The following is a 24,919-nucleotide window of genomic DNA, read 5'->3' on the forward strand; positions in this document are numbered from 1 at the left end:
GTTTATATTTGAATATATTCCTTTTTCCACTATTACCCTCTTAGCGCTCCGAATGTCCACTTGCATTTTCTACAGAAAGAGTGTTCAGAACTGCGCAATCAAAAGTATGGTTTAACTCTGTTAGCTTAATGAACATATCAGAAATAAGTTTCACACAATGCTTCTGTGTAGTTTTTATTTGAAGATATTATTTTTCCCAACAGAGGCCTCTTAGCGCTCAGAATGTCCAATTGCAGTTTCTACAGAAAGAGTGTTTCAGAAAGGCTCAATCAAATGTAAGGTTCAACTCTGTTAGTTGAATGCACAGAACAGAAAGAAGTTTCATACAATGCTTCTGTGTAGTTTATATTTGAACATATTCTTTATTCCACTATTACCCACTTAGCGCTACGAATGTCCAGTTGCATTTTCTACAGACAGAGTGTTTCAAAACTGCTCAATCAAAAGTATGGTTTAACTCTTTAAGCTGAATGCTCAGATCAGAAAGAAGTTTCACAGAATGCTTCTGTGTAGTTTATATTTGAATATATTCCTTTTTCCACTACTACGCTCTTAGCGCTCCAAATGTCCAGTTGCATATTCAACAGAAAGAGTGTTCAGATCTGCTCAATCAAAAGTATGTTTTAACACCGTTAGCTGAATGCACAGATCAGAATAAGTTTCACCGAATGATTCTGTGTAGTTTATATGTGAAGACATTCCTTTTTCCACTATTACCCTCTTAGCGCTCCGAATCTCCACTTGCATTTTCTACAGAAAGAGTGTTTCAGAACGACTCAATCAAAACTAAGGTTCAACTCTTTTAGTTGAACAAACAGAACAGGAAGAAGTTTCACACAATTCTTCTGTGTAGTTTTTATTTGTAGACATCCTTTTTCCCAATATAGGCCTCTTAGCGCTCAGAATGTCCAATTGCAGTTTCTACAGAAAGAGTGTTTCAGAACGGCTCAATCAAAAGTAAGGTTCAACTCTGTTATTTGAATGCACAGAACAGAAAGAAGTTTCATACAATGCTTCTGTGTAGTTTATATTTGAACACATTCTTTTTTCCACTATTACCCACTTAGCGCTACGAATGTCCAGTTGCATTTTCTACAGACAGAGTGTTTCAAAACTGCTCAATCAAAAGTATGGTTTAACTCTGTTAGCTGAATGCTCAGATCAGAAAGAAGTTTCACAGAATGCTTCTGTATAGTTTATATTTGAATATATTCCTTTTTCCACTACTACCCTCTTAGCGCTCCAAATGTCCAGTTGCATTTTCTAGAGAAAGAGTGTTCAGATCTGCTCAATCAAACTATGGTTTAACTCTGTTAGCTGAATGCACAGATCAGAAAGAAGTTTCACAGAATGATTCTGTGTAGTTTATATTTGGAGACATTCCTTTTTCCACTATTACCCTCTTAGCGCTCCGAATCTCCACTTGCATTTTCTACAGAAAGAGTGTTTCAGAACGGCTCAATCAAAAGTAAGGTTCAACTCTTTTAGTTGAACAAACAGAACAGAAAGAAGTTTCACACAATTCTTCTGTGTAGTTTTTATTTGTAGACATTCTTTTTCCCAATATAGGCTTCTTAGCGCTCAGAATGTCCAATTGTAGTTTCTACAGAAAGAGTGTTTCAGAACGGCTCAATCAAAAGTAAGGTTCAACTCTGTTAGTTGAATGCACAGAACAGAAAGAAGTTTCATACAATGCTTCTGTGTAGTTCTTATTTGAACATATTCTTTTTTCCACTATTACCCACTTAGCGCTACGAATGTCCAGTTGCATTTTCTACAGACAGAGTATTTCAAAACTGCTCAATCAAAAGTATGGTTTAACTCTGTTAGCTGAATGCTCAGATCAGAAAGAAGTTTCACAGAATGCTTCTGTGTAGTTTATATTTGAATATATTCCTTTTTCCACTACTACGCTCTTAGCGCTCCAAATGTCCAGTTGCATTTTCTACAGAAAGAGTGTTCAGATCTGCTCAATCAAAAGTATGGTTTAACTCTGTTAGCTGAATGCACAGATCAGAAAGAAGTTTCACCGAATTATTCCGTGTAGTTTATATTTGAAGACATTCCTTTTTCCACTATTACCCTCTTAGCGCTCCGAATCTCCACTTGCATTATCTACAAAAAGAGTGTTTCCTAACTGCTCAATCAAAAATATGTTTTATCTCTGTTAACTGAATTTACAGATCAGAAATAAGTTTCACAGAATGCATCTGTGTAGTTTTTATTTGAAGATATTCTTTTTCCCAATGTAGGCCTCTTAGCGCTTAGCATGTCCAATTGCAGTTCCTACAGAAAGAGTGTTTCAGAACGGCTCAATCAAAAGTAAGGTTCAACTCTGTTAGTTGAATGCACAGAACAGAAAGAATTTTCACAGAATGCTACTGTGTAGTTTATATTTGAATATATTCCTTTTTCCACTATTACCCTCTTAGCGCTCCGAATGTCCACTTGCATTTTCTACAGAAAGAGTGTTCAGAACTGCGCAATCAAAAGTATGGTTTAACTCTGTTAGCTTAATGAACATATCAGAAATAAGTTTCACACAATGCTTCTGTGTAGTTTTTATTTGAAGATATTATTTTTCCCAACAGAGGCCTCTTAGCGCTCAGAATGTCCAATTGCAGTTTCTACAGAAAGAGTGTTTCAGAAAGGCTCAATCAAAAGTAAGGTTCAACTCTGTTAGTTGAATGCACAGAACAGAAAGAAGTTTCATACAATGCTTCTGTGTAGTTTATATTTGAACATATTCTTTATTCCACTATTACCCACTTAGCGCTACGAATGTCCAGTTGCATTTTCTACAGACAGAGTGTTTCAAAACTGCTCAATCAAAAGTATGGTTTAACTCTGTTAGCTGAATGCTCAGATCAGAAAGAAGTTTCACAGAATGCTTCTGTGTAGTTTATATTTGAATATATTCCTTTTTCCACTACTACGCTCTTAGCGCTCCAAATGTCCAGTTGCATATTCAACAGAAAGAGTGTTCAGATCTGCTCAATCAAAAGTATGTTTTAACACCGTTAGCTGAATGCACAGATCAGAATAAGTTTCACCGAATGATTCTGTGTAGTTTATATGTGAAGACATTCCTTTTTCCACTATTACCCTCTTAGCGCTCCGAATCTCCACTTGCATTTTCTACAGAAAGAGTGTTTCAGAACGACTCAATCAAAACTAAGGTTCAACTCTTTTAGTTGAACAAACAGAACAGGAAGAAGTTTCACACAATTCTTCTGTGTAGTTTTTATTTGTAGACATCCTTTTTCCCAATATAGGCCTCTTAGCGCTCAGAATGTCCAATTGTAGTTTCTACAGAAAGAGTGTTTCAGAACGGCTCAATCAAAAGTAAGGTTCAACTCTGTTAGTTGAATGCACAGAACAGAAAGAAGTTTCATACAATGCTTCTGTGTAGTTTATATTTGAACATATTCTTTATTCCACTATTACCCACTTAGCGCTACGAATGTCCAGTTGCATTTTCTACAGACAGAGTGTTTCAAAACTGCTCAATCAAAAGTATGGTTTAACTCTGTTAGCTGAATGCTCAGATCAGAAAGAAGTTTCACAGAATGCTTCTGTGTAGTTTATATTTGAATATATTCCTTTTTCCACTACAACTCTCTTAGCGCACCAAATGTCCAGTTGCATATTCTAGAGAAAGAGTGTTCAGATCTGCTCAAACAAAATATGGTTTAACTCTGTTAGCTGAATGCACAGATCAGAAATAAGTTTCACAGAATGATTCTGTGTAGTTTATATTTGGAGACATTCCTTTTTCCACTATTACCCGCTTAGTGCTCCGAATCTCCACTTGCATTTTCTACAGAAAGAGTGTTTCAGAACGGCTCAATCAAAAGTAAGGTTCAACTCTTTTAGTTGAACAAACAGAAGAGAAAGAAGTTTCACACAATTCTTCTGTGTAGTTTTATTTGTAGACATTCTTTTTCCCAATATAGGCCTCTTAGCGCTCAGAATGTCCAATTGTAGTTTCTACAGAAAGAGTGTTTCAGAACGGCTCAATCAAAAGTAAGGTTCAACTCTGTTAGTTGAATGCACAGAACAGAAAGAAGTTTCATACAATGCTTCTGTGTTGTTCATATTTGAACATATTCTTTTTTCCACTATTACCCACTTAGCGCTACGAATGTCCAGTTGCATTTTCTACAGACAGAGTGTTTCAAAACTGCTCAATCAAATGTATGGTTTAACTCTGTTAGCTGAATGCTCAGATCAGAAAGAAGTTTCACAGAATGCTTCTGTGTAGTTTATATTTGAATATATTCCTTTTTCCACTACTACGCTCTTAGCGCTCCAAATGTCCAGTTGCATTTTCTACAGAAAGAGTGTTCAGATCTGCTCAATCAAAAGTATGGTTTAACTCTGTTAGCTGAATGCACAGATCAGAAAGAAGTTTCACCGAATGATTCCGTGTAGTTTATATTTGAAGACATTCCTTTTTCCACTATTACCCTCTTAGCGCTCCGAATCTCCACTTGCATTATCTACAAAAAGAGTGTTTCCTAACTGCTCAATCAAAAATATGTTTTATCTCTGTTAACTGAATTTACAGATCAGAAATAAGTTTCACAGAATGCATCTGTGTAGTTTTTATTTGAAGATATTCTTTTTCCCAATGTAGGCCTCTTAGCGCTTAGCATGTCCAATTGCAGTTCCTACAGAAAGAGTGTTTCAGAACGGCTCAATCAAAAGTAAGGTTCAACTCTGTTAGTTGAATGCACAGAACAGAAAGAATTTTCACAGAATGCTACTGTGTAGTTTATATTTGAATATATTCCGTTTTCCACTATTACCCTCTTAGCGCTCCGAATGTCCACTTGCATTTTCTACAGAAAGAGTGTTCAGAACTGCGCAATCAAAAGTATGGTTTATCTCTGTTAGCTTAATGAACATATCAGAAATAAGTTTCACACAATGCTTCTGTGTAGTTTTTATTTGAAGATATTATTTTTCCCAACAGAGGCCTCTTAGCGCTCAGAATGTCCAATTGCAGTTTCTACAGAAAGAGTGTTTCAGAAAGGCTCAATCAAATGTAAGGTTCAACTCTGTTAGTTGAATGCACAGAACAGAAAGAAGTTTCATACAATGCTTCTGTGTAGTTTATATTTGAACATATTCTTTATTCCACTATTACCCACTTAGCGCTACGAATGTCCAGTTGCATTTTCTACAGACAGAGTGTTTCAAAACTGCTCAATCAAAAGTATGGTTTAACTCTGTTAGCTGAATGCTCAGATCAGAAAGAAGTTTCACAGAATGCTTCTGTGTAGTTTATATTTGAATATATTCCTTTTTCCACTACTACGCTCTTAGCGCTCCAAATGTCCAGTTGCATATTCAACAGAAAGAGTGTTCAGATCTGCTCAATCAAAAGTATGTTTTAACTCCGTTAGCTGAATGCACAGATCAGAAAGAAGTTTCACCGAATGATTCTGTGTAGTTTATATGTGAAGACATTCCTTTTTCCACTATTACCCTCTTAGCGCTCCGAATCTCCACTTGCATTTTCTACAGAAAGAGTGTTTCAGAACGACTCAATCAAAACTAAGGTTCAACTCTTTTAGTTGAACAAACAGAACACGAAGAAGTTTCACACAATTCTTCTGTGTAGTTTTTATTTGTAGACATCCTTTTTCCCAATATAGGCCTCTTAGCGCTCAGAATGTCCAATTGCAGTTTCTACAGAAAGAGTCTTTCAGAACGGCTCAATCAAAAGTAAGGTTCAACTCTGTTAGTTGAATGCACAGAACAGAAAGAAGTTTCATACAATGCTTCTGTGTAGTTTATATTTGAACACATTCTTTTTTCCACTATTACCCACTTAGCGCTACGAATGTCCAGTTGCATTTTCTACAGACAGAGTGTTTCAAAACTGCTCAATCAAAAGTATGGTTTAACTCTGTTAGCTGAATGCTCAGATCAGAAAGAAGTTTCACAGAATGCTTCTGTATAGTTTATATTTGAATATATTCCTTTTTCCACTACTACCCTCTTAGCGCTCCAAATGTCCAGTTGCATTTTCTAGAGAAAGAGTGTTCAGATCTGCTCAATCAAACTATGGTTTAACTCTGTTAGCTGAATGCACAGATCAGAAAGAAGTTTCACAGAATGATTCTGTGTAGTTTATATTTGGAGACATTCCTTTTTCCACTATTACCCTCTTAGCGCTCCGAATCTCCACTTGCATTTTCTACAGAAAGAGTGTTTCAGAACAGCTCAATCAAAAGTAAGGTTCAACTCTTTTAGTTGAACAAACAGAACAGAAAGAAGTTTCACACAATTCTTCTGTGTAGTTTTTATTTGTAGACATTCTTTTTCCCAATATAGGCCTCTTAGCGCTCAGAATGTCCAATTGTAGTTTCTACAGAAAGAGTGTTTCAGAAGGGCTCAATCAAAAGTAAGGTTCAACTCTGTTAGTTGAATGCACAGAACAGAAAGAAGTTTCATACAATGCTTCTGTGTAGTTCTTATTTGAACATATTCTTATTTCCACTATTACCCACTTAGCGCTACGAATGTCCAGTTGCATTTTCTACAGACAGAGTATTTCAAAACTGCTCAATCAAAAGTATGGTTTAACTCTGTTAGCTGAATGCTCAGATCAGAAAGAAGTTTCACAGAATGCTTCTGTGTAGTTTATATTTGAATATATTCCTTTTTCCACTACTACGCTCTTAGCGCTCCAAATGTCCAGTTGCATTTTCTACAGAAAGAGTGTTCAGATCTGCTCAATCAAAAGTATGGTTTAACTCTGTTAGCTGAATGCACAGATCAGAAAGATGTTTCACCAAATGATTCCGTGTAGTTTATATTTGAAGACATTCCTTTTTCCACTATTACCCTCTTAGCGCTCCGAATCTCCACTTTCATTTTCTACAAAAAGAGTGTTTCATAACTGCTCAATCAAAAATATGTTTTATCTCTGTTAACTGAATTTACAGATCAGAAATAAGTTTCACAGAATGCATCTGTGTAGTTTTTATTTGAAGATATTCTTTTTCCCAATGTAGGCCTCTTAGCGCTTAGCATGTCCAATTGCAGTTCCTACAGAAAGAGTGTTTCAGAACGGCTCAATCAAAAGTAAGGTTCAACTCTGTTAGTTGAATGCACAGAACAGAAAGAATTTTCACAGAATGCTACTGTGTAGTTTATATTAGAATATATTCCTTTTTCCACTATTACCCCCTTAGCGCTCCGAATGTCCACTTGCATTTTCTACAGAAAGAGTGTTCAGAACTGCGCAATCAAAAGTATGGTTTAACTCTGTTAGCTTAATGAACATATCAGAAATAAGTTTCACACAATGCTTCTGTGTAGTTTTTATTTGAAGATATTATTTTTCCCAACAGAGGCCTCTTAGCGCTCAGAATGTCCAATTGCAGTTTCTACAGAAAGAGTGTTTCAGAAAGGCTCAATCAAATGTAAGGTTCAACTCTGTTAGTTGAATGCACAGAACAGAAAGAAGTTTCATACAATGCTTCTGTGCAGTTTATATTTGAACATATTCTTTATTCCACTATTACCCACTTAGCGCTACGAATGTCCAGTTGCATTTTCTACAGACAGAGTGTTTCAAAACTGCTCAATCAAAAGTATGGTTTAACTCTGTTAGCTGAATGCTCAGATCAGAAAGAAGTTTCACAGAATGCTTCTGTGTAGTTTATATTTGAATATATTCCTTTTTCCACTACTACGCTCTTAGCGCTCCAAATGTCCAGTTGCATTTTCAACAGAAAGAGTGTTCAGATCTGCTCAATCAAAAGTATGTTTTAACTCCGTTAGCTGAATGCACAGATCAGAAAGAAGTTTCACCGAATGATTCTGTGTAGTTTATATTTGAAGACATTCCTTTTTCCACTATTACCCTCTTAGCGCTCCGAATCTCCACTTGCATTTTCTACAGAAAGAGTGTTTCAGAACGGCTCAATCAAAACTAAGGTTCAACTGTTTTAGTTGAACAAACAGAACAGAAAGAAGTTTCACACAATTCTTCTGTGTAGTTTTTATTTGTAGACATCCTTTTTCCCAATATAGGCCTCTTAGCGCTCAGAATGTCCAATTGCAGTTTCTACAGAAAGAGTGTTTCAGAACGGCTCAATCAAAAGTAAGGTTCAACTCTGTTAGTTGAATGCACAGAACAGAAAGAAGTTTCATACAATGCTTCTGTGTAGTTTATATTTGAACACATTCTTTTTTCCACTATTACCCACTTAGCGCTACGAATGTCCAGTTGCATTTTCTACAGACAGAGTGTTTCAAAACTGCTCAATCAAAAGTATGGTTTAACTCTGTTAGCTGAATGCTCAGATCAGAAAGAAGTTTCACAGAATGCTTCTGTATAGTTTATATTTGAATATATTCCTTTTTCCACTACTACCCTCTTAGCGCTCCAAATGTCCAGTTGCATTTTCTAGAGAAAGAGTGTTCAGATCTGCTCAATCAAACTATGGTTTAACTCTGTTAGCTGAATGCACAGATCAGAAAGAAGTTTCACAGAATGATTCTGTGTAGTTTATATTTGGAGACATTCCTTTTTCCACTATTACCCTCTTAGCGCTCCGAATCTCCACTTGCATTTTCTACAGAAAGAGTGTTTCAGAACGGCTCAATCAAAAGTAAGGTTCAACTCTTTTAGTTGAACAAACAGAACAGAAAGAAGTTTCACACAATTCTTCTGTGTAGTTTTTATTTGTAGACATTCTTTTTCCCAATATAGGCCTCTTAGCGCTCAGAATGTCCAATTGTAGTTTCTACAGAAAGAGTGTTTCAGAAGGGCTCAATCAAAAGTAAGGTTCAACTCTGTTAGTTGAATGCACAGAACAGAAAGAAGTTTCATACAATGCTTCTGTGTAGTTCTTATTTGAACATATTCTTATTTCCACTATTACCCACTTAGCGCTACGAATGTCCAGTTGCATTTTCTACAGACAGAGTATTTCAAAACTGCTCAATCAAAAGTATGGTTTAACTCTGTTAGCTGAATGCTCAGATCAGAAAGAAGTTTCACAGAATGCTTCTGTGTAGTTTATATTTGAATATATTCCTTTTTCCACTACTACGCTCTTAGCGCTCCAAATGTCCAGTTGCATTTTCTACAGAAAGAGTGTTCAGATCTGCTCAATCAAAAGTATGGTTTAACTCTGTTAGCTGAATGCACAGATCAGAAAGATGTTTCACCAAATGATTCCGTGTAGTTTATATTTGAAGACATTCCTTTTTCCACTATTACCCTCTTAGCGCTCCGAATCTCCACTTTCATTTTCTACAAAAAGAGTGTTTCATAACTGCTCAATCAAAAATATGTTTTATCTCTGTTAACTGAATTTACAGATCAGAAATAAGTTTCACAGAATGCATCTGTGTAGTTTTTATTTGAAGATATTCTTTTTCCCAATGTAGGCCTCTTAGCGCTTAGCATGTCCAATTGCAGTTCCTACAGAAAGAGTGTTTCAGAACGGCTCAATCAAAAGTAAGGTTCAACTCTGTTAGTTGAATGCACAGAACAGAAAGAATTTTCACAGAATGCTACTGTGTAGTTTATATTAGAATATATTCCTTTTTCCACTATTACCCCCTTAGCGCTCCGAATGTCCACTTGCATTTTCTACAGAAAGAGTGTTCAGAACTGCGCAATCAAAAGTATGGTTTAACTCTGTTAGCTTAATGAACATATCAGAAATAAGTTTCACACAATGCTTCTGTGTAGTTTTTATTTGAAGATATTATTTTTCCCAACAGAGGCCTCTTAGCGCTCAGAATGTCCAATTGCAGTTTCTACAGAAAGAGTGTTTCAGAAAGGCTCAATCAAATGTAAGGTTCAACTCTGTTAGTTGAATGCACAGAACAGAAAGAAGTTTCATACAATGCTTCTGTGCAGTTTATATTTGAACATATTCTTTATTCCACTATTACCCACTTAGCGCTACGAATGTCCAGTTGCATTTTCTACAGACAGAGTGTTTCAAAACTGCTCAATCAAAAGTATGGTTTAACTCTGTTAGCTGAATGCTCAGATCAGAAAGAAGTTTCACAGAATGCTTCTGTGTAGTTTATATTTGAATATATTCCTTTTTCCACTACTACGCTCTTAGCGCTCCAAATGTCCAGTTGCATTTTCAACAGAAAGAGTGTTCAGATCTGCTCAATCAAAAGTATGTTTTAACTCCGTTAGCTGAATGCACAGATCAGAAAGAAGTTTCACCGAATGATTCTGTGTAGTTTATATTTGAAGACATTCCTTTTTCCACTATTACCCTCTTAGCGCTCCGAATCTCCACTTGCATTTTCTACAGAAAGAGTGTTTCAGAACGGCTCAATCAAAACTAAGGTTCAACTCTTTTAGTTGAACAAACAGAACAGGAAGATGTTTCACACAATTCTTCTGTGTAGTTTTTATTTGTGGACATTCTTTTTCCCAATATAGGCCTCTTAGCGCTCAGAATGTCCAATTGCAGTTTCTACAGAAAGAGTGTTTCAGAACGGCTCAATCAAAAGTAAGCTTCAACTCTGTTAGTTGAATGCACAGAACAGAAAGAAGTTTCATACAATGCTTCTGTGTAGTTCATATTTGAACATATTCTTTTTTCCACTATTACCCACTTAGCGCTACGAATGTCCAGTTGCATTTTCTACAGACAGAGTGTTTCAAAACTGCTCAATCAAAATTATGGTTTAACTCTGCTGGCTGAATGCTCAGATAGGAAAGAAGTTTCACATAATGCTTCTGTGTAGTTTATATTTGAATATATTCCTTTTTCCACTACTACGCTCTTAGCGCTCCAAATGTCCAGTTGCATTTTCTACAGAAAGAGTGTTCAGATCTGCTCAATCAAAAGTATGGTTTAACTCTGTTAGCTGAATGCACAGATCAGAAAGAAGTTTCACCGAATGATTCCGTGTAGTTTATATTTGAAGACATTCCTTTTTCCACTATTACCCTCTTAGCGCTCCGAATCTCCACTTGCATTTTCTACAAAAAGAGTGTTTCGTAACTGCTCAATCAAAAATATGTTTTATCTCTGTTAACTGAATTTACAGATCAGAAATAAGTTTCACAGAATGCATCTGTGTACTTTTTATTTGAAGATATTCTTTTTCCCAATGTAGGCCTCTTAGCGCTTAGCATGTCCAATTGCAGTTCCTACAGAAAGAGTGTTTCAGAACGGCTCAATCAAAAGTAAGGTTCAACTCTGTTAGTTGAATGCACAGAACAGAAAGAATTTTCACAGAATGCTACTGTGTAGTTTATATTTGAATATATTACTTTTTCCACTATTACCCTCTTAGCGCTCCGAATGTCCACTTGCATTTTCTACAGAAAGAGTGTTCTGAACTGCGCAATCAAAAGTATGGTTTAACTCTGTTAGCTTAATGAACATATCAGAAATAAGTTTCACACAATGCTTCTGTGTAGTTTTTATTTGAAGATATTATTTTTCCCAACAGAGGCCTCTTAGCGCTCAGAATGTCCAATTGCAGTTTCTACAGAAAGAGTGTTTCAGAAAGGCTCAATCAAAAGTAAGGTTCAACTCTGTTAGTTGAATGCACAGAACAGAAAGAAGTTTCATACAATGATTCTGTGTAGTTTATATTTGAACATATTCTTTATTCCACTATTACCCACTTAGCGCTACGAATGTCCAGTTGCATTTTCTACAGACAGAGTGTTTCAAAACTGCTCAATCAAAAGTATGGTTTAACTCTGTTAGCTGAATGCTCAGATCAGAAAGAAGTTTCACAGAATGCTTCTGTGTAGTTTATATTTGAATATATTCCTTTTTCCACTACTACTCTCTTAGCACTCCAAATGTCCAGTTGCATTTTCTAGAGAAAGAGTGTTCAGATCTGCTCAATCAAAATATGGTTTAACTCTGTTAGCTGAATGCACAGATCAGAAAGAAGTTTCACAGAATGATTCTGTGTAGTTTATATTTGGAGACATTCCTTTTTCCACTATTACCCTCTTAGCGCTCCGAATCTCCACTTGCATTTTCTACAGAAAGAGTGTTTCAGAACGGCTCAATCAAAAGTAAGGTTCAACTCTTTTAGTTGAACAAACAGAACAGAAAGATGTTTCACACAATTCTTCTGTGTAGTTTTTATTTGTAGACATTCTTTTTCCCAATATAGGCCTCTTAGCGCTCAGAATGTCCAATTGCAGTTTCTACAGAAAGAGTGTTTCAGAACGGCTCAATCAAAAGTAAGGTTCAACTCTGTTAGTTGAATGCACAGAACAGAAAGAAGTTTCATAAAATGCTTCTGTGTAGTTCATATTTGAACATATTCTTTTTTCCACTATTACCCACTTAGCGCTACGAATGTCCAGTTGCATTTTCTACAGACAGAGTGTTTCAAAACTGCTCAATCAAAAGTATGGCTTAACTCTGTTAGCTGAATGCTCAGATCAGAAAGAAGTTTCACAGAATGCTTCTGTGTAGTTTATATTTGAATATATTCCTTTTTCCACTACTACGCTCTTAGCGCTCCAAATGTCCAGTTGCATTTTCTACAGAAAGAGTGTTCAGATCTGCTCAATCAAAAGTATGGTTTAACTCTGTTAGCTGAATGCACAGATCAGAAAGAAGTTTCACCGAATGATTCTGTGTAGTTTATATTTGAAGACATTCCTTTTTCCACTATTACCCTCTTAGCGCTCCGAATCTCCACTTGCATTTTCTACAAAAAGAGTGTTTCATAACTGCTCAATCAAAAATATGTTTTATCTCTGTTAACTGAATTTACAGATCAGAAATAAGTTTCACAGAATGCATCTGTGTAGTTTTTATTTGAAGATATTCTTTTTCCCAATGTAGGCCTCTTAGCGCTTAGCATGTCCAATTGCAGTTTCTACAGAAAGAGTGTTTCAGAACGGCTCAATCAAAAGTAAGGTTCAACTCTGTTAGTTGAATGCACAGAACAGAAAGAATTTTCACAGAATGCTACTGTGTAGTTTATATTAGAATATATTCCTTTTTCCACTATTACCCTCTTAGCGCTCCGAATGTCCACTTGCATTTTCTACAGAAAGAGTGTTCAGAACTGCGCAATCAAAAGTATGGTTTAACTCTGTTAGCTTAATGAACATATCAGAAATAAGTTTCACACAATGCTTCTGTGTAGTTTTTATTTGAAGATATTATTTTTCCCAACAGAGGCCTCTTAGCGCTCAGAATGTCCAATTGCAGTTTCTACAGAAAGAGTGTTTCAGAAAGGCTCAATCAAATGTAAGATTCAACTCTGTTAGTTGAATGCACAGAACAGAAAGTAGTTTCATACAATGCTTCTGTGTAGTTTATATTTGAATATATTCTTTATTCCACTATTACCCACTTAGCGCTACGAATGTCCAGTTGCATTTTCTACAGACAGAGTGTTTCAAAACTGCTCAATCAAAAGTATGGTTTAACTCTGTTACCTGAATGCTCAGATCAGAAAGAAGTTTCACAGAATGCTTCTGTGTAGTTTATATTTGAATATATTCCTTTTTCCACTACTACGCTCTCAGCGCTCCAAATGTCCAGTTGCATTTTCAACAGAAAGAGTGTTCAGATCTGCTCAATCAAAAGTATGTTTTAACTCCGTTAGCTGAATGCACAGATCAGAAAGAAGTTTCACCGAATGATTCTGTGTAGTTTATATTTGAAGACATTCCTTTTTCCACTATTACCCTCTTAGCGCTCCGAATCTCCACTTGCATTTTCTACAGAAAGAGTGTTTCAGAACGGCTCAATCAAAACTAAGGTTCAACTCTTTTAGTTGAACAAACAGAACAGGAAGATGTTTCACACAATTCTTCTGTGTAGTTTTTATTTGTAGACATTCTTTTTCCCAATATAGGCCTCTTAGCGCTCAGAATGTCCAATTGCAGTTTCTACAGAAAGAGTGTTTCAGAACGGCTCAATCAAAAGTAAGGTTCAACTCTGTTAGTTGAATGCACAGAACAGAAAGAAGTCTCATACAATGCTTCTGTGTAGTTCATATTTGAACATATTCTTTTTTCCACTATTACCCACTTAGCGCTACGAATGTCCAGTTGCATTTTCTACAGACAGAGTGTTTCAAAACTGCTCAATCAAAAGTATGGTTTAACTCTGCTGGCTGAATGCTCAGATAGGAAAGAAGTTTCACATAATGCTTCTGTGTAGTTTATATTTGAATATATTCCTTTTTCCACTACTACGCTCTTAGCGCTCCAAATGTCCAGTTGCATTTTCTACAGAAAGAGTGTTCAGATCTGCTCAATCAAAAGTATGGTTTAACTCTGTTAGCTGAATGCACAGATCAGAAAGAAGTTTCACCGAATGATTCCGTGTAGTTTATATTTGAAGACATTCCTTTTTCCACTATTACCCTCTTAGCGCTCCGAATCTCCACTTGCATTTTCTACAAAAAGAATGTTTCATAACTGCTCAATCAAAAATATGTTTTATCTCTGTTAACTGAATTTACAGATCAGAAATAAGTTTCACAGAATGCATCTGTGTACTTTTTATTTGAAGATATTCTTTTTCCCAATGTAGGCCTCTTAGCGCTTAGCATGTCCAATTGCAGTTCCTACAGAAAGAGTGTTTCAGAACGGCTCAATCAAAAGTAAGGTTCAACTCTGTTAGTTGAATGCACAGAACAGAAAGAATTTTCACAGAATGCTACTGTGTAGTTTATATTTGAATATATTACTTTTTCCACTATTACCCTCTTAGCGCTCCGAATGTCCACTTGCATTTTCTACAGAAAGAGTGTTCTGAACTGCGCAATCAAAAGTATGGTTTAACTCTGTTAGCTTAATGAACATATCAGAAATAAGTTTCACACAATGCTTCTGTGTAGTTTTTATTTGAAGATATTATTTTTCCCAACAGAGGCCTCTTAGCGCTCAGAATGTCCAATTGCAGTTTCTACAGAAAGAGTGTTTCAGAAAGGCTCAATCAAAAGTAAGGTTCAACTCTGTTAGTTGAATGCACAGAACAGAAAGAAGTTTCATACAATGATTCTGTGTAGTTTATATTTGAACATATTCTTTATTCCACTATTACCCACTTAGCGCTACGAATGTCCACTTGCATTTTCTACAGACAGAGTTTTTCAAAACTGCTCAATCAAAAGTATGGTTTAACTCTGTTAGCTGAATGCTCAGATCAGAAAGAAGTTTCACAGAATGCTTCTGTGTAGTTTATATTTGAATATATTCCTTTTTCCACTACTACTCTCTTAGCACTCCAAATGTCCAGTTGCATTTTCTAGAGAAAGAGTGTTCAGATCTGCTCAATCAAAATATGGTTTAACTCTGTTAGCTGAATGCACAGATCAGAAAGAAGTTTCACCGAATGATTCTGTGTAGTTTATATTTGAAGACATTCCTTTTTCCACTATTACCCTCTTAGCGCTCCGAATCTCCACTTGCATTTTCTACAAAAAGAGTGTTTCATAACTGCTCAATCAAAAATATGTTTTATCTCTGTTAACTGAATTTACAGATCAGAAATAAGTTTCACAGAATGCATCTGTGTAGTTTTTATTTGAAGATATTCTTTTTCCCAATGTAGGCCTCTTAGCGCTTAGCATGTCCAACTGCAGTTTCTACAGAAAGAGTGTTTCAGAATGGCTCAATCAAAAGTAAGGTTCAACTCTGTTAGTTGAATGCACAGAACAGAAAGAAGTTTCATACAATGCTTCTGTGTAGTTTATATTTGAACATATTCTTTTTTCCACTATTACCCACTTAGCGCTACGAATGTCCAGTTGCATTTTCTACAGACAGAGTGTTTCACAACTGCTCAATCAAAAGTATGGTTTAACTCTGTTAGCTGAATGCTCAGATCAGAAAGAAGTTTCACAGAATGCTTCTGTGTAGTTTATATTTGAATATATTACTTTTTCCACTACTACGCTCTTAGCGCTCCAAATGTCCAGTTGCATTTTCTACAGAAAGAGTGTTCAGATCTGCTCAATCAAAAGTATGGTTTAATTCTGTTAGCTGAATGCACAGATCAGAAAGAAGTTTCACCGAATGATTCTGTGTAGTTTATATTTGAAGACATTCCTTTTTCCACTATTACCCTCTTAGCGCTCCGAATCTCCACTTGCATTTTCTACAAAAAGTGTGTTTCATAACTGTTCAATCAAAAATATGTTTTATCTCTGTTATCTGAATTTACAGATCAGAAATAAGTTTCACAGAATGCATCTGTGTAGTTTTTATTTGAAGATATTCTTTTTCCCAATGTAGGCCTATTAGCGCTTAGCATGTCCAATTGCAGTTTCTACAGAAAGAGTGTTTCAGAACGGATCAATCAAAAGTAAGGTTCAACTCTGTTAGTTGAATGCACAGAAGAGAAAGAATTTTCACAGAATGCTACTGTGTAGTTTATATTTGAATATATTCCTTTTTCCACTATTACCCTCTTAGCGCTCCGAATGTCCACTTGCATTTTCTACAGAAAGAGTGTTCAGAACTGGGCATTCAAAAGTATGGTTTCACTCTGTTAGCTTAATGAACATATCAGAAATAAGTTTCACACAATGCTTCTGTGTAGTTTTTATTTGAAGATATTATTTTTCCCAATATAAGCCTCTTAGCGCTCAGAATGTCCAATTCCAGTTTCTACAGAAAGAGTGTTTCAGAAAGGCTCAATCAAAAGTAAGGTTCAACTCTGTTAGTTGAATGCACAGAACAGAAAGGAGTTTCATACAATGCTTCTGTATAGTTTATATTTGAACATATTCTTTTTTCCACTATTACCCACTTAGCGCTACGAATGTCCAGTTGCATTTTCTACAGACAGAGTGTTTCAAAACTGCTCAATCAAAAGTATGGTTTAACTCTCTTAGCTGAATGCTCAGATCAGAAAGAAGTTTCACAGAATGCTTCTGTGTAGTTTATATTTGAATATATTCCTTTTTCCACTAATACTCTCTTAGCGCTCCAAATGTCCAGTTGCATTTTCTACAGAAAGAGTGTTCAGATCTGCTCAATCAAAAGTATGGTTTAACTCTGTTAGCGGAATGCACAGATCAGAAAGAAGTTTCACAGAATATTCTTTGTAGTTCATATTTGGAGACATTCCTTTTTCCACTATTACCCCCTTAGCGCTCCGAATCTCCTATTGCATTTTCTACAGAAAGAGTGTTTCAGAACAGCTCAATCAAAACTAAGGTTCAACTCTTTTAGTTGAACAAACAGAACAGAAAGAAGTTTCACACAATTCTTCTGTGTAGTTTTTATTTGTAGACATTCTTTTTCCCAATATAGGCCTCTTAGCGCTCAGAATGTCCAATTGCAGTTTTTACAGAAAGAGGGTTTCAGAACGGCTCAATCAAAAGTAAGGTTCAACTCTGTTAGTTGAATGCACAGAACAGAAAGAAGTTTCATACAATGCTTCTGTGTAGTTTATATTTGAACATATTCTTTTTTCCACTATTACCCACTTAGCGCTACGAATGTCCAGTTGCATTTTCTACAGACAGAGTGTTTCAAAACTGCTCAATCAAAAGTATGGTTTAACTCTGTTAGCTGAATGCTCAGATCAGAAAGAATTTTCACAGAATGCTTCTGTGTAGTTTATATTTGAATATATTCCTTTTTCCACTACTACGCTCTTAGCGCTCCAAATATCCAGGTGCATTTTCTACAGAAAGAGTGTTCAGATCTGCTCAATCAAAAGTATGGTTTAACTCTGTTAGCTGAATGCACAGATCAGAAAGAAGTTTCACCGAATGATTCTGTGTAGTTTATATTTGAAGACATTCCTTTTTCCACTATTACCCTCTTAGCGCTCCGAATCTCCACTTGCATTTTCTACAAAAAGAGTGTTACATAACTGCTCGATCAAAAATATGTTTTATCTCTGTTAACTGAATTTACAGATCAGAAATAAGTTCCACAGAATGCATCTGTGTAGTTTTTATTTGAAGATATTCTTTTTCCCAATGTAGGCCTCTTAGCGCTTAGCATGTCCAATTGCAGTTTCTACGGAAAGAGTGTTTCAGAACGGCTCAATCAAAAGTAAGGTTCAACTCTGTTAGTTGAATGCACAGAACAGAAAGAATTTTCACAGAATGCTACTGTGTAGTTTATATTTGAATATATTCCTTTTTCCACTATTACCCTCTTAGCGCTCCGAATGTCCACTTGCATTTTCTACAGAAAGAGTGTTCAGAACTGCGCAATCAAAAGTATGGTTTAACTCTGTTAGCTTAATGAACATATCAGAAATAAGTTTCACACAATGCTTCTGTGTAGTTTTTATTTGAAGTTATTATTTTTCCCAATAGAGGCCTCTTCGCGCTCAGAAAGTCCAATTGCAGTTTCTACAGAAAGAGAGTTTCAGAAAAGCTCAATCAAAAGTAAGGTTCAACACTGTTAGTTGAATGCACAGAACAGAAAGTAGTTTCATACGATGCTTCTGTGTAGTTTATATTTGAACATATTCTTTTTTCCACTATTACCCACTTAGCGCTACGAATGTCCAGTTGCATTTTCTACAGACAGAGTGTTTCAAAACTGCTCAATCAAAAGTATGGTTTAACTCTCTTAGCTGAATGCTCAGATCAGAAAGAAGTTTCACAGAATGCTTCTGTGTAGTTTATATTTGAATATATTCCTTTTTCCACTACTACTCTCTTAGCGCTCCAAATGTCCAGTTGCATTTTCTACAGAAAGAGTGTTCAGATCTGCTCAATCAAAAGTATGGTTTAACTCTGTTAGCGGAATGCACAGATCAGAAAGAAGTTTCACAGAATATTCTTTGTAGTTCATATTTGGAGACATTCCTTTTTCCACTATTACCCCCTTAGCGCTCCGAATCTCCTATTGCATTTTCTACAGAAAGAGTGTTTCAGAACAGCTCAATCAAAACTAAGGTTCAACTCTTTTAGTTGAACAAACAGAACAGAAAGAAGTTTCACACAATTCTTCTGTGTAGTTTTTATTTGTAGACATTCTTTTTCCCAATATAGGCCTCTTAGCGCTCAGAATGTCCAATTGCAGTTTTTACAGAAAGAGGGTTTCAGAACGGCTCAATCAAAAGTAAGGTTCAACTCTGTTAGTTGAATGCACAGAACAGAAAGAAGTTTCATACAATGCTTCTGTGTAGTTTATATTTGAACATATTCTTTTTTCCACTATTACCCACTTAGCGCTACGAATGTCCAGTTGCATTTTCTACAGACAGAGTGTTTCAAAACTGCTCAATCAAAAGTATGGTTTAACTCTGTTAGCTGAATGCTCAGATCAGAAAGAAGTTTCACAGAATGCTTCTGTGTAGTTTATATTTGAATATATTCCTTTTTCCACTACTACGCTCTTAGCGCTCCAAATGTCCAGGTGCATTTTCTACAGAAAGAGTGTTCAGATCTGCTCAATCAAAAGTATGGTTTAACTCTGTTAGCTGAATGCACAGATCAGAAAGAAGTTTCACCGAATGATTCTGTGTAGTTTATATTTGAAGACATTCCTTTTTCCACTATTACCCTCTTAGCGCTCCGAATCTCCACTTGCATTTTCTACAAAAAGAGTGTTACATAACTGCTCGATCAAAAATATGTTTTATCTCTGTTAACTGAATTTACAGATCAGAAATAAGTTCCACAGAATGCATCTGTGTAGTTTTTATTTGAAGATATTCTTTTTCCCAATGTAGGCCTCTTAGCGCTTAGCATGTCCAATTGCAGTTTCTACAGAAAGAGTGTTTCAGAACGGCTCAATCAAAAGTAAGGTTCAACTCTGTTAGTTGAATGCACAGAACAGAAAGAATTTTCACAGAATGCTACTGTGTAGTTTATATTTGAATATATTCCTTTTTCCACTATTACCCTCTTAGCGCTCCGAATGTCCACTTGCATTTTCAACAGAAAGAGTGTTCAGAACTGCGCAATCAAAAGTATGGTTTAACTCTGTTAGCTTAATGAACATATCAGAAATAAGTTTCACACAATGCTTCTGTGTAGTTTTTATTTGAAGTTATTATTTTTCCCAATAGAGGCCTCTTCGCGCTCAGAAAGTCCAATTGCAGTTTCTACAGAAAGAGAGTTTCAGAAAAGCTCAATCAAAAGTAAGGTTCAACTCTGTTAGTTGAATGCACAGAACAGAAAGTAGTTTCATACGATGCTTCTGTGTAGTTTATATTTGAACATATTCTTTTTTCCACTATTACCCACTTAGCGCTACGAATGTCCAGTTGCATTTTCTACAGACAGAGTGTTTCAAAACTGCTCAATCAAAAGTATGGTTTAACTCTCTTAGCTGAATGCTCAGATCAGAAAGAAGTTTCACAGAATGCTTCTGTGTAGTTTATATTTGAATATATTCCTTTTTCCACTACTACTCTCTTAGCGCTCCAAATGTCCAGTTGCATTTTCTACAGAAAGAGTGTTCAGATCTGCTCAATCAAAAGTATGGTTTAACTCTGTTAGCGGAATGCACAGATCAGAAAGAAGTTTCACAGAATATTCTTTGTAGTTCATATTTGGAGACATTCCTTTTTCCACTATTACCCCCTTAGCGCTCCGAATCTCCTATTGCATTTTCTACAGAAAGAGTGTTTCAGAACAGCTCAATCAAAACTAAGGTTCAACTCTTTTAGTTGAACAAACAGAACAGAAAGAAGTTTCACACAATTCTTCTGTGTAGTTTTTATTTGTAGACATTCTTTTTCCCAATATAGGCCTCTTAGCGCTCAGAATGTCCAATTGCAGTTTTTACAGAAAGAGGGTTTCAGAACGGCTCAATCAAAAGTAAGGTTCAACTCTGTTAGTTGAATGCACAGAACAGAAAGAAGTTTCATACAATGCTTCTGTGTAGTTTATATTTGAACATATTCTTTTTTCCACTATTACCCACTTAGCGCTACGAATGTCCAGTTGCATTTTCTACAGACAGAGTGTTTCAAAACTGCTCAATCAAAAGTATGGTTTAACTCTGTTAGCTGAATGCTCAGATCAGAAAGAAGTTTCACAGAATGCTTCTGTGTAGTTTATATTTGAATATATTCCTTTTTCCACTACTACGCTCTTAGCGCTCCAAATGTCCAGGTGCATTTTCTACAGAAAGAGTGTTCAGATCTGCTCAATCAAAAGTATGGTTTAACTCTGTTAGCTGAATGCACAGATCAGAAAGAAGTTTCACCGAATGATTCTGTGTAGTTTATATTTGAAGACATTCCTTTTTCCACTATTACCCTCTTAGCGCTCCGAATCTCCACTTGCATTTTCTACAAAAAGAGTGTTACATAACTGCTCGATCAAAAATATGTTTTATCTCTGTTAACTGAATTTACAGATCAGAAATAAGTTCCACAGAATGCATCTGTGTAGTTTTTATTTGAAGATATTCTTTTTCCCAATGTAGGCCTCTTAGCGCTTAGCATGTCCAATTGCAGTTTCTACAGAAAGAGTGTTTCAGAACGGCTCAATCAAAAGTAAGGTTCAACTCTGTTAGTTGAATGCACAGAACAGAAAGTATTTTCACAGAATGCTACTGTGTAGTTTATATTTGAATATATTCCTTTTTCCACTATTACCCTCTTAGCGCTCCGAATGTCCACTTGCATTTTCTACAGAAAGAGTGTTCAGAACTGCGCAATCAAAAGTATGGTTTAACTCTGTTAGCTTAATGAACATATCAGAATTAAGTTTCACACAATGCTTCTGTGTAGTTTTTATTTGAAGTTATTATTTTTCCCAATAGAGGCCTCTTCGCGCTCAGAAAGTCCAATTGCAGTTTCTACAGAAAGAGAGTTTCAGAAAAGCTCAATCAAAAGTAAGGTTCAACTCTGTTATTTGAATGCACAGAACAGAAAGTAGTTTCATACGATGCTTCTGTGTAGTTTATATTTGAACATATTCTTTTTTCCACTATTACCCACTTAGCGCTACGAATGTCCAGTTGCATTTTCTACAGACAGAGTGTTTCAAAACTGCTCAATCAAAAGTATGGTTTAACTCTGTTAGCTGAATGCTCAGATCAGAAAGAAGTTTCACAGAATGCTTCTGTGTAGTTTATATTTGAATATATTCCTTTTTCCACTACTACTCTCTTAGCGTTCCAAATGTCCAGTTGCATTTTCTACAGAAAGAGTGTTCAGATCTGCTCAATCAAAAGTATGGTTTAACTCTGTTAGCTGAATGCACAGATCAGAAAGAAGTTTCACAGAATGATTCTGTGTAGTTTATATTTGGAGACATTCCTTTTTTCCACTATTACCCTCTTAGCGCTCCGAATCTCCACTTGCATTTTCTACAGAAAGAGTGTTTCAGAACGGCTCAATCAAAACTAAGGTTCAACTCTTTTAGTTGAACAAACAGAACAGAAAGAAGTTTCACACAATTCTTCTGTGTAGTTTTTATTTGTAGACATTCTTTTTCCCAATATAGGCCTCTTAGCGCTCAGAATGTCCAATTGCAGTTTCTACAGAAAGAGTGTTTCAGAACGGCTCAATGAAAAGTAAGGTTCAACTCTGTTAGTTGAATGCACAGAACAGAAAGAAGTTTCATACAATGCTTCTGTGTAGTTTATATTTGAACATATTCTTTTTTCCACTATTACCCACTTAGCGCTACGAATGTCCAGTTGCATTTTCTACAGACAGAGTGTTTCACAACTGCTCAATCAAAAGTATGGTTTAACTCTGTTAGCTGAATGCTCAGATCAGAAAGAAGTTTCACAGAATGCTTCTGTGTAGTTTATATTTGAATATATTCCTTTTTCCACTACTACGCTCTTAGCGCTCCAAATGTCCAGTTGCATTTTCTACAGAAAGAGTGTTCAGATCTGCTCAATCAAAAGTATGGTTTAATTCTGTTAGCTGAATGCACAGATCAGAAAGAAGTTTCACCGAATGATTCTGTGTAGTTTATATTTGAAGACATTCCTTTTTCCACTATTACCCTCTTAGCGCTCCGAATCTCCACTTGCATTTTCTACAAAAAGAGTGTTTCATAACTGTTCAATCAAAAATATGTTTTATCTCTGTTAACTGAATTTACAGATCAGAAATAAGTTTCACAGAATGCATCTGTGTAGTTTTTATTTGAAGATATTCTTTTTCCCAATGTAGGCCTATTAGCGCTTAGCATGTCCAATTGCAGTTTCTACAGAAAGAGTGTTTCAGAACGGATCAATCAAAAGTAAGGTTCAACTCTGTTAGTTGAATGCACAGAAGAGAAAGAATTTTCACAGAATGCTACTGTGTAGTTTATATTTGAAAATATTCCTTTTTCCACTATTACCCTCTTAGCGCTCCGAATGTCCACTTGCATTTTCTACAGAAAGAGTGTTCAGAACTGGGCATTCAAAAGTATGGTTTCACTCTGTTAGCTTAATGAACATATCAGAAATAAGTTTCACACAATGCTTCTGTGTAGTTTTTATTTGAAGATATTATTTTTCCCAATATAGGCCTCTTAGCGCTCAGAATGTCCAATTCCAGTTTCTACAGAAAGAGTGTTTCAGAAAGGCTCAATCAAAAGTAAGGTTCAACTCTGTTAGTTGAATGCACAGAACAGAAAGGAGTTTCATACAATGCTTCTGTGTAGTTTATATTTGAACATATTCTTTTTTCTACTATTACCCACTTAGCGCTACGAATGTCCAGTTGCATTTTCTACAGACAGAGTGTTTCAAAATTGCTCAATCAAAAGTATGGTTTAACTCTCTTAGCTGAATGCTCAGATCAGAAAGAAGTTTCACAGAATGCTTCTGTGTAGTTTATATTTGAATATATTCCTTTTTCCACTACTACTCTCTTAGCGCTCCAAATGTCCAGTTGCATTTTCTACAGAAAGAGTGTTCAGATCTGCTCAATCAAAAGTATGGTTTAACTCTGTTAGCGGAATGCACAGATCAGAAAGAAGTTTCACAGAATATTCTTTGTAGTTCATATTTGGAGACATTCCTTTTTCCACTATTACCCCCTTAGCGCTCCGAATCTCCAATTGCATTTTCTACAGAAAGAGTGTTTCAGAACAGCTCAATCAAAACTAAGGTTCAACTCTTTTAGTTGAACAAACAGAACAGAAAGAAGTTTCACACAATTCTTCTGTGTAGTTTTTATTTGTAGACATTCTTTTTCCCAATATAGGCCTCTTAGCGCTCAGAATGTCCAATTGCAGTTTTTACAGAAAGAGGGTTTCAGAACGGCTCAATCAAAAGTAAGGTTCAACTCTGTTAGTTGAATGCACAGAACAGAAAGAAGTTTCATACAATGCTTCTGTGTAGTTTATATTTGAACATATTCTTTTTTCCACTATTACCCACTTAGCGCTACGAATGTCCAGTTGCATTTTCTACAGACAGAGTGTTTCAAAACTGCTCAATCAAAAGTATGGTTTAACTCTGTTAGCTGAATGCTCAGATCAGAAAGAAGTTTCACAGAATGCTTCTGTGTAGTTTATATTTGAATATATTCCTTTTTCCACTACTACGCTCTTAGCGCTCCAAATGTCCAGGTGCATTTTCTACAGAAAGAGTGTTCAGATCTGCTCAATCAAAAGTATGGTTTAACTCTGTTAGCTGAATGCACAGATCAGAAAGAAGTTTCACCGAATGATTCTGTGTAGTTTATATTTGAAGACATTCCTTTTTCCACTATTACCCTCTTAGCGCTCCGAATCTCCACTTGCAATTTCTACAAAAAGAGTGTTACATAACTGCTCAATCAAAAATATGTTTTATCTCTGTTAACTGAATTTACAGATCAGAAATAAGTTCCACAGAATGCATCTGTGTAGTTTTTATTTGATGATATTCTTTTTCCCAATGTAGGCCTCTTAGCGCTTAGCATGTCCAATTGCAGTTTCTAAAGAAAGAGTGTTTCAGAACGGCTCAATCAAAAGTAAGGTTCAACTCTGTTAGTTGAATGCACAGAACAGAAAGAATTTTCACAGAATGCTACTGTGTAGTTTATAT

This window comes from Symphalangus syndactylus, chromosome 24 (assembly GCF_028878055.3).
Source record: "Symphalangus syndactylus isolate Jambi chromosome 24, NHGRI_mSymSyn1-v2.1_pri, whole genome shotgun sequence".
NCBI classification, from domain to species: Eukaryota; Metazoa; Chordata; class Mammalia; order Primates; family Hylobatidae; genus Symphalangus; species Symphalangus syndactylus.